The sequence below is a fragment of the Pan troglodytes genome, chromosome 14, assembly GCF_028858775.2.
Source record: "Pan troglodytes isolate AG18354 chromosome 14, NHGRI_mPanTro3-v2.0_pri, whole genome shotgun sequence".
Classification (NCBI taxonomy): Eukaryota; Metazoa; Chordata; class Mammalia; order Primates; family Hominidae; genus Pan; species Pan troglodytes.
Genome location: NC_072412.2, coordinates 87,008,530 through 87,021,800, shown reverse-complemented (window position 1 = coordinate 87,021,800; position 13,271 = coordinate 87,008,530). Strand labels below are relative to the sequence as shown.

Below are 13,271 nucleotides of genomic sequence, written 5' to 3'. Positions count from 1 at the left end.
TTTTATTTTATAGTTTCATCCTCAAGCAAACTTTATTCAAGAAAGAATAACCATTTCAGCTTGTCTAAATATCAGCTCACCTTTTCACATTGTTTACCTTAATGACAAAAGAACCCTGAGAACATTGAAAATTTTTCCTGGAAAAGACGTCAGTGCCAGATATCTGCAATTAAATACTGATAATTTCACTGGCAGTTCAAGCAGTTTAATGAAGTTTTAGATATCAAAATAACTCACAAGTGAGCATGTGTTTCAAAGCCAGGACCCTAGGAACAGCAATCCTGGCTTGAAATTCCACCTCCTTGTAAATTCTGGATATTAGACCTTTGTCAGATGGGTAGATTGCAAAAATTTTCTTCCATTCTGTAGGTTGCCTGTTAACTCTGATGATAGTTTCTTTTGCTGTGCAGAAGCTCTTTAGTTTAATTAGATCCTATTTGTCAATTTTGGCTTTTGTTGCAATTGTTTTTGGTGTTTTTGTCATGAAGTCTTTGCCCATGCCTGTGTCCTAAACAGTATTGCCTAGGTTTTCTTCTGGGGTTTTTATGATTTTGGGTTTTACATTTAAGTCTTTAATCCATCTTGAGTTAATTTTTGTATAAGGCATATGGAAGGGGCCCAGTTTCAGTTTTCTGCATATGGCTAGCCAGTTTTCCCAACAGTATTTACTGAATAGGATATCCTTTCCCCATTGCTTGTTTGTTGAAGATCATATGGTTGTAGATGTGTAGTGTTATTTCGGAGTTCTCTGTTCTGCTCTATTGGTCTATATGCCTGTTTTGATACCAGTACTGGGATGTTTTGGTTACTTTAGCCTTGCAGTCAGGTAGCATGATGCCTCCAGCTTTGTTGTTTTTGCTTGGGATTACTGGGTATATACACAAAGGAATATAACTCATTCTACTATAAAGACACATGCACGTGTATGTTTATTGCATCACTATTTACAATAGCAAAGACATGGAACCAAACCAAATACACATCAATGATAGACTGAATAAGAAAAATGTGGTACATATACACCATGGAATACTATGCTGCCGTAAAGGAATGAGGTTATGTCCTTTGCAGGGAGATAGATGAAGCTAGAAGCCAGCATCCTCAGCAAACTAACACAGGAACAGAAAACCAAACATTACATGTTCTCACTCATAAGTGGGAGTGAAACAGTGAGAACACATGGACTCAGGGAGGGGAACAACATACACTAGGGCCTGCTGGGGGGGTAGGGGGGGGAACTTAGAGGATGGGTCAATAGGTGCAGCATACCACTATGGCACACATATACCTATGTAACAAACCTGCACATTCTGCACATGTATCCCATTTTTTAAAGAAGTAATAAAAAAAATTAAAAATTCCATCTCCATCATGTATTAATTTATTAACTGTCAGCTTGAGTAAGTCACTTTTCCTTTCTTGACCCTCATTACCAAAGCATCATTTTTTTGGTTTTCTCAACATAAACTCTCCAACTTGCCACCTACATCTCTTGACACTTATTCTCTACATACTAACCATTTCCTTGCAAACTTGAAATAGAGAAAATCCACTTAATGAGTATAGATATTCTTTTTAAATCAAATCAATAACCTTCCCTTAATTAACCAAATTCATAAACATGTGCTCCGTTGTTATATACACATGCATAAATCTCAAATGTATACGTACTGCCCAAATCCTATCTTTTTTTTTTTGAGACAGAAAAAAATATCAATGTATCATCATAGATTCACAGCATTCTGTTACTCAAATCTGCCTGCAGAGGACTATGAAGTCAGAATTAATTTAGGCAAAAGTGAGTAATTTTCTCATAGAAGGTAATACTGTTTCAACCAGCCTCTTGCTTTGTCGCCCAAGCTGGAGTGCAATAGCACAAACTCGGCTCACTGCAACCTCTACCTCCCAGGTTCAAGCAATTCTCCTGCCTCAGCCTCCCAAGTAGCTTGGATTACAGGCACCTACCACCACATTCAGCTAATTTTTTGTATTTTTATCAGAGATGGGGTTTCGCCATGTTGGCCAGGCTGTTCTAGAACTCCTGACCTCAGGTGATCCAGCAGCCTTGGCCTCCCAAAGTGCTGGGATTACAGGCCTGAGCCACCATGCCCAGCCTCAAATCCTATATTTGAGGCTCACTCTCCAGTATCTAATTGCCTCCTAAAAATAGTCACCAGTTTCTTAAACTTGCAATACAAATCAACGTGCCTAAAATTATAATATTCTCTTCCCAAATATAGATTTTCCCTACCATTTATTCACTCTCCACATTTCAGCCAGAGCAAATTTTTAAAGTTTAAATCTGAGTTTAAATCTGAAAAAGTCTTTTGATATCTGTCATTGCTTAGCCAATTGACCACATATAATTGAAATGTAAAGTACTAGTGTTCCCAGGAAGAAGAACAAACAAATACTCAGTGTCTGCCACATTATTACCAGCACACATTATTTACAATAAGGTATGGCACTTTTTGAATGCCTGCCAAATACTGAACATGTTGCTATGAGATTGGCTTATACAGTACAGTTCAAATTTGTTTGCTTGTGGTAGGAGAATCATTAGAGTAGTCACCTTGGTTGTTTTAGGAAGTCTAGTAATAATAGTGTCTAAAAATGGTAATGTTTAAGAACTTATGAAGGTAGCCAGAGAGCTTATTTATCCAATGTGGTGAAGGGAATCAGAAGTTTGGGTTGGAATAGTTGTAAAGATGTTTCTGAAGCTTTGGGATATAGGAGCCATGGAGGCAAGAGGTGAGTGGGTCTGAGTACATGTGGAAAAAGACAATAAACATGGTTGACTTTTTTCAGTTTGTATCAAGTTGAGTAGAACTATATGAGTTCCTTAGTCTTTCAGATGTCAGTGGTTGAAACAGTATTTCCTTCTATGAGAAAATTACTGAATTTTGCCTAAATTCATTCTGACTTCATAGTCTTCTGCAGGCAGATTTGAGTAACAGAAAGTTATGAATCCATGATGATTCATTGAGATTATTCTTTTTAATATTTGTTTTTTAAGATCTTGTCTATGGATTATCAGTGCTCTGGGGTCAAGGTGGGCAGAATTCAGAAAAATGGCTATATATTGAACAAAAAACTAAACATTAAGAGCTTCGGTCTAGGAAATGAAGATGCTGGTGATGACAAAGCCAACTCATGATAACATACTCTTTGCAATCATTCTCCCACTTCGTTACTCTCCTTCAAAGCTTAGCCCAGAAATCACCTATTCACTAATTCAATCTATTGCTATCAGACTTTTGGCTTCCCGCCATCACTTTCATATCAGTAAAACTGACCTTGTCAGAGTCATTGAGAGTCTCCAGATGTTCCTCTATGGCAGTGGAATTCTAAACCTTGGACCCCTTTCCCATTCCAGAAACTCCTTCTTAGTATCATATGCCTTTGATTTTCATCTTACCTCTCTGATGTACCCTTTACAGCTTTCCTCCAGGTTCTTCTCTCCCATCTGTTCTGTAAATGTCAGAGATGCTAATATTTTGTCTTTCTTCATTTTCCTTGTGTTCTCTTCTCTCATTTACTAGCTCTGAAAATTAGCCTTGTGGGGTCTTTGCTTGTTCATCTAAAAAAAATAGGCAGGAAATATTTAATCTATAGAATTTCTGTGAAAATTAAATGGGTTAATACATCTAGAGCTTTTAGAACAGTTTCTGGCAAATGTGAAGCATTCATTAAATATTTGTCTATTTGATTTTTAGAAATCAATAGATAGTTTCTCTACTTACATAAAATTTGTTGTAAAGATGTCATAGGAACAGCTGATTGCTTAAAATTATTAAACTATTTTGCATCTGCTGAAGTGGCATATATATGTACATATGTAGAAATAAAATTAGGTCTGAGATGATGTGTTAGTATTCATAATACTTGTCTATTTTACAATATTTATCAAGTAGAACTGAACCATAATAGTTCATGGGTCACTCTTATTTGTTGAAGTTGTGTCTCTAGAAGAAAACATTCAATTTTGCCTGAATTTAGTTTGTCTCATAGGTCCTCTGCAGGTAGATCTGAATGACAGCATATCATTAATATTTATTACTATGTTGTCATTATTTTATTTTAATATTTGTCATTTTTGAGTTTGCCTATGGGCTTTCTTTTTCTATCTGTATTGATTTTTGAATCTATTCACTGTATTAGTCTACTTAGATTTATTTTTCTCTCTATACCAAATTTTAATCATGTAATCTAAGCCGCTATTATAAAATTTCAGTTTTATTATAGTACCTCACCAAAATATTTATTAATATGTATTTTCCCTTTAAAAATATTTTAACTGCACATGTACTCTATAAATATAAGTGTTGAAGCTTATTTTAAAAGACTAAGATATCAAAATACCTAATGCCATTCTTCTTCCCATAGGTAAACATCCTTCCCCATTTGCTTTGCATTTTGGAGCCCTTAAAACATATATAAAACTTTCTATATTTAACTGTTATTTTGTTCACAATAATGGAATCATGGAGTATGTTTTGGTTTGCAACTTTATTTTTTATTTAATAATTTAACATATTTCTATGTAACAAAAATGTATTTAATAGTTTAAAAATACTTATCTCAAATTTTAAATTAAAAGTGTTTTATTTTACATACTTCTGAAATATCTTAACACTGCTATATCTAATATTTAAACAAGCCCCTCAGATCATTTTGAGTCTGTGTGGTGCATCACTGGTGTGAACAATTAAGGGGATTTGTTGGCTCATCTAGCTGGACATTTCTGGTGAGATCATGTATGGTACCATAAGAATCCCAGCTTTATTTCTTTGAAGAACTTTGAAACTCTCAGCTTTGATATGATCTGTGTGTCAACTTTATTCTCAGACTAATAACAGGGTTTTCAGACGGTCTATGTCTTGCTGATATACACAACATTTGTGAAAGCAAATCTTTTTTCCTGTGGCTCTCATTTAAGGTTAATGAATATTCTTTACCGGAAGGCTTTGGCAATTTTCCCTTTCTGTCTTATAGAACCGAATTACTAAACTTTCTCCCCATTACCTTTCTAACTTAAACTTAAACCTTTTTCTATGCTGAGAATCTTTCTTCACACCTCTCCTCTATCCCATTTAGGTTACCCAAGCTCAGATCAAAGTGATGTTTCAGAATTTCTTTCAATTCCCATCTTTGATAACTCTGTGTTTTTACAAGTTTTTCTCGTGCTTGCATTGCCTTTTCTTTTCTCATGTCAAATGCATATTTGTTGTTCAGCATCCATTTGTTCCACAGCACTCCAGAGAGGATTTCTACCTTTCTTCTCTACCTTCCAACCTATTCAACAACTACTAAAGCACTAATCATGTTTAATTCTAACAATTTAATTAAATATATTTGACATTAGATTGTAGATTTCTCAGTGACCAGGGTAAAGGACTCTCTATTGATGCATCTCAGAGTTCCAGTATAACATCATCTCAATACAGAGTTCTCAGTAAATATTTGTTAGAAGAAAAGATAGCTTTAAGCTTAATAGTGATGGATTATAATTTTTTGAACTAGTTCTCTCATACAGAACATTTATTGCCAATATCAGACATAACAACTAACAAAACGGAGACTGATATCAGCCCATGTCGCTCATGATCTTGGTTGAGGGAAGCTTGAGAGCAATATTCCCAATAGTGGGGAATTTCCCTGAACTACCCCTCAAAAAAATGTTCACAAAGCTCTAATGGCTTCTGGGGTAAAAGCCATGGATTCTTGGCTATATAACCTTTCCCATGTAAATGTGAAAAAGATAGTTCTGTCCTGAGCCACACTGCAAGCTTTCATGAAGCACAGCATCCCCATTGGAAGACCCCATTACTCTTTCTGTTGTCCCTTGAAATGACCATGGGGGAAGCAATGGAGAGGCTCTACAGAAATGATTCATATTGGGATGCAAATGGCAGATGGTTTCAGTGATTTCCTGCAATTCAGGCCTGGATGAATGGAAACCCAACATGGTAGTGGTAACAATGCCAAAGAACCAACAGGGGACCTCAATGGGTGACAAGAGGAAAAATCAAACAAACAAACAAAAAACCAAAGGGAATAAGGCCAGCCTGCAGAGTAATGTGACTTTGCTTGTTAAGACAAGGGGTAGTAAAAATAAAAATCCATGGGACAAAAAAAAATAAAAATAAAAAGACTGCCAACACTCTAAGGAGGCAGAGAGTGTGTTCCCCCAATTTGGAGGGTAAGGCCCTCAGTTAAGCAAAAGAAAAAGAGGAGAGGAAGACCCACATCAGATTTAGTTAGAATCCTGCATGGTAGCCCTCAGAGTCCCTGAACATCTTTTGTGAACAGGGGTGCATGGGTTTTTAAGGCTTTCTGATGCCCCAACCAAGTCAATGAGGAATATGATCCCAATTCAGTGCAATGAATCAGACAAGGAAGATGTGATCCCCTTTGCGTGTATCTTGACTTCACGCCCTCAAAAACAATGATTAGGAATGAGACCAAGGTCTCTGAGTCTCTGCTGGGGCCTAATGGACTTACATGCCTGACAAATTAAAAGAAAAAAAGAGAGAATTCAAACTTCTTTGTGGCTCATGGATACTGGTGATCAAATCATAATAGGCAGAGGCCTCCACAGGGGTAGGGCTAAGCTTATGAAAGTAGGAGGTTTGGGGACAAACACAGTGATGTATAGCTAACATAGCTCACATGCAGGTTCACGTGTGCTTACAAATGGGGTTCTTGGGCCATTTGGGGCAACAGTAATCATGGTTCACACAATTGAGTGCATTATAGACATTTTGGCTGCTTGTGGCACAAAACATCACTATTGCCTCGGGGGATATGTCCCTTCATTACACAAGATTCAAGCCATAAGAGAGTGGTGCATTCACCCTTACTGGTCACCTAAGTTACCCAAGCCCAAGTCCTGAAGGATTATTCAACAAAAGCAGTGCAGCATACCAGGCACAGAGCATTGCCCTGTTGATATAGGACTTGCTGCAGACAAGAATGTTAGACACCAACCTGTTGCATTTAGCAGCCAGTCCATCCTGTAAAAAAAAGTCTCAAAAGCCTGGAGGCTAACTACCACAGATTGAATGCCAAGATGCCACCCTCGGTACCTGACATTATTGTTATCCCCAAAGTACTGGTAGCCCACAGGGGAAACTGGCATGCTGTTATAGATCTCACTAATGCTTTCTTCTCCATCTCTTTGCGTGATAAAGATCACATGCAACAGCTTGCAACGTATTTTACTTCTCCAGGGTTACCTCAGTTTCCCTGTAATGTGCCACTAGTGGGTAGGGTTAGTTCTTCAGCAAGCCAAATTATTCCTAGAAGTTCTTGTCATCCACTATGCTGATGGCATCATCATTGATGGCCTGACTTAAAAACAAGATAACCAGATCCTACGTAAGGTCACAGACACTAGAACACAGACAGGCAGGGCCATCAACCCTAATAAAATATGGGGTCATGCTCAACAAATGTAGCTCTTGGGAGCCACTCAGGATGATAATCAGAGATGTTGGATAAAATTATTAAGGTAATTTTATTTCTAATTAAATCAAACAAAAATTGCTGACCATAGTGACTCCTACTAATAAGAAAGAAGTTCAACAGCTGATAGGCCTATTTAGTTATTGCAGACAACATGTACCACATCTGGATACTCTTGACCTTCATTCAAGGTGACCTGCAAGGTGGCCACCTTTACATAGGAACCCCAACAACAATAGACTCTGGAAACCATGCAAAATGCAGTGACACAGGCCCTACCATTGGGCTGATGGACCCACTAATTCTATGGAGCTATAGGTCTCTGTGACAACTACTCATGAAGATTGGAGCCTATGACAACAATAGATTGTTACTGGGGTATATCAGCCCCTCAAATTTTAGACAAGCAAAGTACCCAAGGCATCATCCACCAGATACACCCCCCTTCAGACAGAAACTCCTAACCTGCTGTTGTGCTTTAATAGAAACAAAGCAACTGACCACTGCAGCATTGCAGGTAATCTTAAAACCTTAGCTGCCAGGCTGGGCGTGGTGGCTCCTGCCTGTAAACCCAGCACTTTGGGAGGCCAAGGCAGGCAGATCACGAGGTCAAGAGATCGAGACCATCTTGGCCAACATGGTGAAACCCTGTCTGTACTAAAAATACAAAAATTATCTGGGCATGGTGGTGCACGCCTGTAGTCCCAACTACTACAGGAGGGATGAGAGGCTGAGGTGGGATAATCACTTGAACCCAGGAGGCGGAGTTTGCAGTGAGCCGAGATCACGCTACTGCACTCCAGCCTGGCAGCAAAGCGAGACTACATCTCAAAAACAAAACAAAAAACAAAAAACCTGAGATGCCTATCTTCATACAGATTTTCATGAATCCTACTGATACAATAATAAAATAAAAGAAAATAAAATAAGGGCACACTCACCAAAGCTCCATTATTAAATAAAAATGATACCTCCAAGAAGGATTCAGATCAGGGTCCCAGGAAGTCAACCTACTCCAGGTATAAGTAACTGCCTTGCCAGAGGGAGCTAAACAGCTCATAGGGGATGTTACTGCACCTGCCTTAACTAAGTGGGGCTCTTGATTCAAAGATGTTCCAGCTCATGGTATGGCTCAGTTGATTAATAGATCTGCAAATTCAAAGCTCATGGAGTCCCATAGGGCACTGCTGCCATCTGTCCAAAGGATGGCCACCTTTGAATTGAAACCAGACAAGGACACTATATGAAATGGATGGAACTCCCAGTAGTAACGAGGGCCTTGCAGGCCACTCCAACAGCAACTCTGCTACATATTTACAAACTCATGGGCTATTACAAACAGGCTAACTGTATGGTCCAATGACTTGCAAATAAATGATTAAACATTAAGGGCCCCCCTGTGTAGGGACAGGGACAGTGACAGCAGCTTACAAACAAGACAAAACAGAAACAAAACTATTCATCACTCATGTTGGTGCCTGTGACACAGGACCATTCAAAAGGGAACAAAATGAAACTCACAAGCTGATCTAGCATGCACTTACCAAATCACCACAATTGTTGTTCCCCCAGGGGCAGAAACATCCCGCATGCACTCTTACCCCCTCTGGCAAGGCAGGTGTTAAGTCTATGACACAGTGGAACATAAAAATTCACCTCAGGTGCAAAAATGGACAAGATTATGAGAATTTACCCTTTAAAAAAGGCAAAAATAAGATAGAATTGTTTAATATCTTTCAGTAACCCCTGGCCTTGCAATATGGAAAACTGGGCTAAATTAACCAAGACATAGGCCTCACATGAGTGTGGAATATTAACCACTTAGGACCCCTTGTTTTCAGTCATGGATTCTGATACATTGCCATGGTACATATTCCAAACAGGAGACTGCCTTTCTAGTGTGCCATGTAAACATAAGTGCCACTGTTGTAACCTTCAGAAAACACCTCTGCCATATTTTTAGACATCCAGAAGGATTTTAATTCACTGAAGGTACCACATTCACTGCACAAACCACACAATAACTGACACAGTCCCACCACATAAGACAAATGTTTTGTACTCTCTGGGCAAACGGGGCAGTAGAGCAATTGGATGGGTGGTGTAAACCATGAACACACAAAGGCCATCAAAAGGTCAACTAACTGCGTCATACTCTCCTTTAACAAAAGCCATTTGGACACTAAATACTGACGCAGGATATTTCCCAGACCCCTTCATGGGACTTGAGAGAGTGGTGCCCCATTTACTCAGCCTGCCACTCTCAACTCCTCTTTGGAGGGCGTGCGTGAGCAAATGAGGCAGGACTGGAGTACACAAGTGCTGGAACCAGCTGGCTGCTTTGGCGCCAGGAGGAGTAAACTCCATGCACTGGACCCGCTGTGTTCCAACCCTCGCGGGAGGGAGCACCCAGGTAAGTGGGTGCAGGAGCTAGGGCAAGCACTTTTCAGTGCTGGCAGGAGCAAATTCCATGCAAGCCCCAAGGCAGCATCAAAGAGTGTATGCTTGTGACCTATGAAGCCAGAGAGTGTGTTACAGTACTCTTTTAGCTCTGCTGTCCACAGACGGCTTAAGTATTAACAGCTTAGTGGACCCTCTGCCTCTTTGCATGAGGCAGCTGCCTTCCACCAGTGAGGGCAAAGGGACAGTGTGTCAGCTTTTTGTATCCACACTCGTGGATCCCAAGCTCTTGTCCCTCATCCAGGAAAAAAAAATGAGGGTGCATGAATGAATTGAAGGATGGTAAATGTGGTGGATTTTATTGCTGATGAAAGTGGCTGTCAGTGGAAAGGAGAGCTGAAAAGGGGATGGGAGGAGGGTAGGTAAACTTCCTCTGGAGTGCAGCCATCTCCAGCCGGATTCTTCTCTAAAGTTATGCCATCGAGCCATCCCTCTGAAGTCAAGCTGCTCTCTCTGATGTCAGCCATAGTCCCCAACACCCAGCTGCTTCTTTTCTCTGCCAGCTGAGTCGGGGGTCTTTATAGGCACAGGATGGGGTGGGGCAGAGACATGGGTGGTTTAGGAAAACGCAACATTCAAGAGAGAAAACAGGAATATAAGTGTTTACTTTGGGCCATGGTCTCAGGTTTTTTGGCTCGAAGGTGGGGCTTTGCCAGGGACCTGCCCCTGTCTGCCTAGAATTTCTCTTCCTCCAGTCCCTATCAATACTACATTCCAGCATTAAAAAAAAAAAAAAATGGCACTACAATCCATGTTAAAAATGTTGAACTTTGGGGAGGGAAGTGAAGGACCAGGAAGTTGCCTAATTAGGCTGTTGTTTCAAAATCCCAAGCACAATATACCCAAGAGTTTTCCCCACTCTGAAATGCACCCTGCAGTGCTGGTTCGTGTTCTAGGCCACAATGGCAACACTACAGGAGCCTCCTTTTTCAAACCTGTAGGCAAGGCTATCTTTGGGCACCTCTCCATTGTGGGATTCCCCATAGGGAAGGGGGAAGAGGGGACAGAATATCAAGGTACTAGGGTTCCTCTGGTTGTGCCTGGGACTCCCAGCACCCCCGCCCCCACCCATAAAGATAGGAAATATTATAGAACATGCCAAATTTGTTTAGGGTGTGACCTCCTTCCCTAAGTTGGTTGACTGGTGCCTATGGGTCAAGTAACAAGGGCAGTGGATCTCTACAAAGACTGGAGCCTCAGGATATGAACAAACAGCCTAGTCAGCTAAATCCAGGTAATCCTTACCCCAGGTTATTGGATAAGATCATCCCTGGCCTCAGAAGGAAGTTGGGAGAATTAATCATTCCTCTTCTTATTCCTGCAGAAGCCACTGCCTTGCCTGACATTATAACACAAATGAAAATAAGCATAGCCACAGTGAGAGGAGGAGAGTTCAAACAACACTAGATTTCTTACCCCAGGCTGAACATCTTTCTTAATCCATTTTGTGCCCTGGTAGATACACAAGGACTTGGATCACCTACAAGCTGGGTTAAAATGCCAAGTGACTCCATTGCTATACGTCCAGGTGCAGACACATTCTTGAGTCCCTTGCTTTAATATGACTTAAGATATGGGCCGGGCACGGTGGCTCACGCCTGTAATCCCAGCACTTTGGGAGGCCCAGGTGGGCAGATCACCAGGTCAGGAGATCGAGACCATGTGGAACCCCGTCTCTACTAAAAATACAAAAAAATTAGCCAGGCGTGGTGACAGGCGCCTGTAGTCCCAGCTACTAGGGAGGCTGAGGCAGGAGAGTGGCGTGAACCTGGGAGGCAGAGCTTGCAGTGAGCCGAGATCGTGCCACTGCACTCCAGTCTGGGCAACAGAGCGAGAATCCATCTCAAAAAAAAAAAAAAAAAAAAGATATGACAGGAAAGAATCCCTAGGCTGGAACACACATTACTGATCTATGTTGGCATTTCAGGCTTGGATGTGCCTTTTTTTCTTTCCCTGCTACCACATAGCAAAACGAACTGAGACTGTATATAACGAGTCTACACAGGATAATCACAAATCCCTGATGGGGGTCACCTGCACCCCTCCGGGTTATGGATTTCTCTGTGGACCTTAGTGGGCAACAGAGTGTTTGCCCTTGGGCAAAGAATCTTATTGCCTTTGAGCCCTAGGGCCCATAGTTCATGTTAAAAAATTACATAAAGGGCTTGAGAGGGGGTGCAATTGGGATCCATTTTTCTAACCCACCACTGACTGGTTTATAACGTCCTCCTGGTAGTACAAACTCACAACTGGTTTTATTCTGCTGCTCCTATTTTAATACCAGACATAGGTGTACAAGCTGTAGGACAAATGGTATACAATCTGTCCTTAATCATGGTGGAAATAGCTAATATTCCTACTTAAGCCATACAAGATCAACAAAACCCAATAAACTCACTAGTCAATGTGATAATGGACAATTGAACAGGCCTCATTGTCTGCTAGCAGAACAGGTTGGCATTTGTGCTTTTACCAACACCCTTTGCTGTGTAAATATCAATAGTTTAGAGAAGGTAGAAACTGAGCAGGAGGAGATCCATGCTCAGGCTGGAGATCATCAGCTGTACACCCCTCCTACCTGTGAAGCTCATTTTGTGATCTATTTAATTGCTTTAATTCAGGCACTTGGGGTTCCTGGTTAAGAATTATCTGCCAGGGAGGCCTCATCATCCTCCTGGGTCTGGTTCTCCTAGTGACCCTGATGTCTCAAAATGACAGAGGGTCTGTGAGCAAACTGCATCTATAAAGTGTTGTTCAGGGGTTCACTGGACACAACTCTCCTTACAAATTTGGGGACAAGAGGTGGCCCTACCAAATTTTATGTACTTTATCTGCTATTTCAGTAGCCAATCCAGGGCCAAAAGTGTTTTTTTGGGGATTGACAGTCACACATGGCCTGACAACCCTTACAAGGTTGCATAGAAGTGAGCCTCAGGCCGGGAGAAAACATTTCCTTACATGGAGATAAAGAGGCCTCGCAGGCTGTGCTGAATGTATCATCTTTTGGGGGCATGTCTTTCCATGATCTGGGCTTGATGTACACTTTTTTGTTTTGGTAAAACATGTGCGTGATACAGCATCTGGCCCATCCCACTGCTATTACTATTTCTTATGGGGAGAGAAATAGATATTTTACTTGCAGTACATGAAGTTTGTGGAGAAGAGGCAATAGCCATGGGGGACTGAGGCTTACTATGAAGGCTAAACCTGCTCTGTCTCTTGCTAAATGAGTAAAACGTTCCATCCAATGTCTGGGTAATTTGTGCCTCTCTTCGTAACCCTGACACCTGCAAACAACGTAGTGAGTTTACATGCTGGGATCACTGGTCCTGGTGGTAGACATT

General features: G+C 40.8%; 1 protein-coding gene across 1 annotated transcript in view; it reads right to left on the bottom strand.

The window, feature by feature from the left end:
- LOC134808242 (T-box transcription factor TBX1-like) overlaps window positions 1–13,271 on the bottom strand; it is an 83,468-nt gene that overhangs the window by 12,004 nt on the left and 58,193 nt on the right. The window contains exon 2 of the mRNA XM_063792652.1: window positions 3,419–3,580. The gene's annotated coding sequence lies outside the window, so the exon portion shown is untranslated. The remainder of the gene's footprint in view (window positions 1–3,418; window positions 3,581–13,271) is intronic.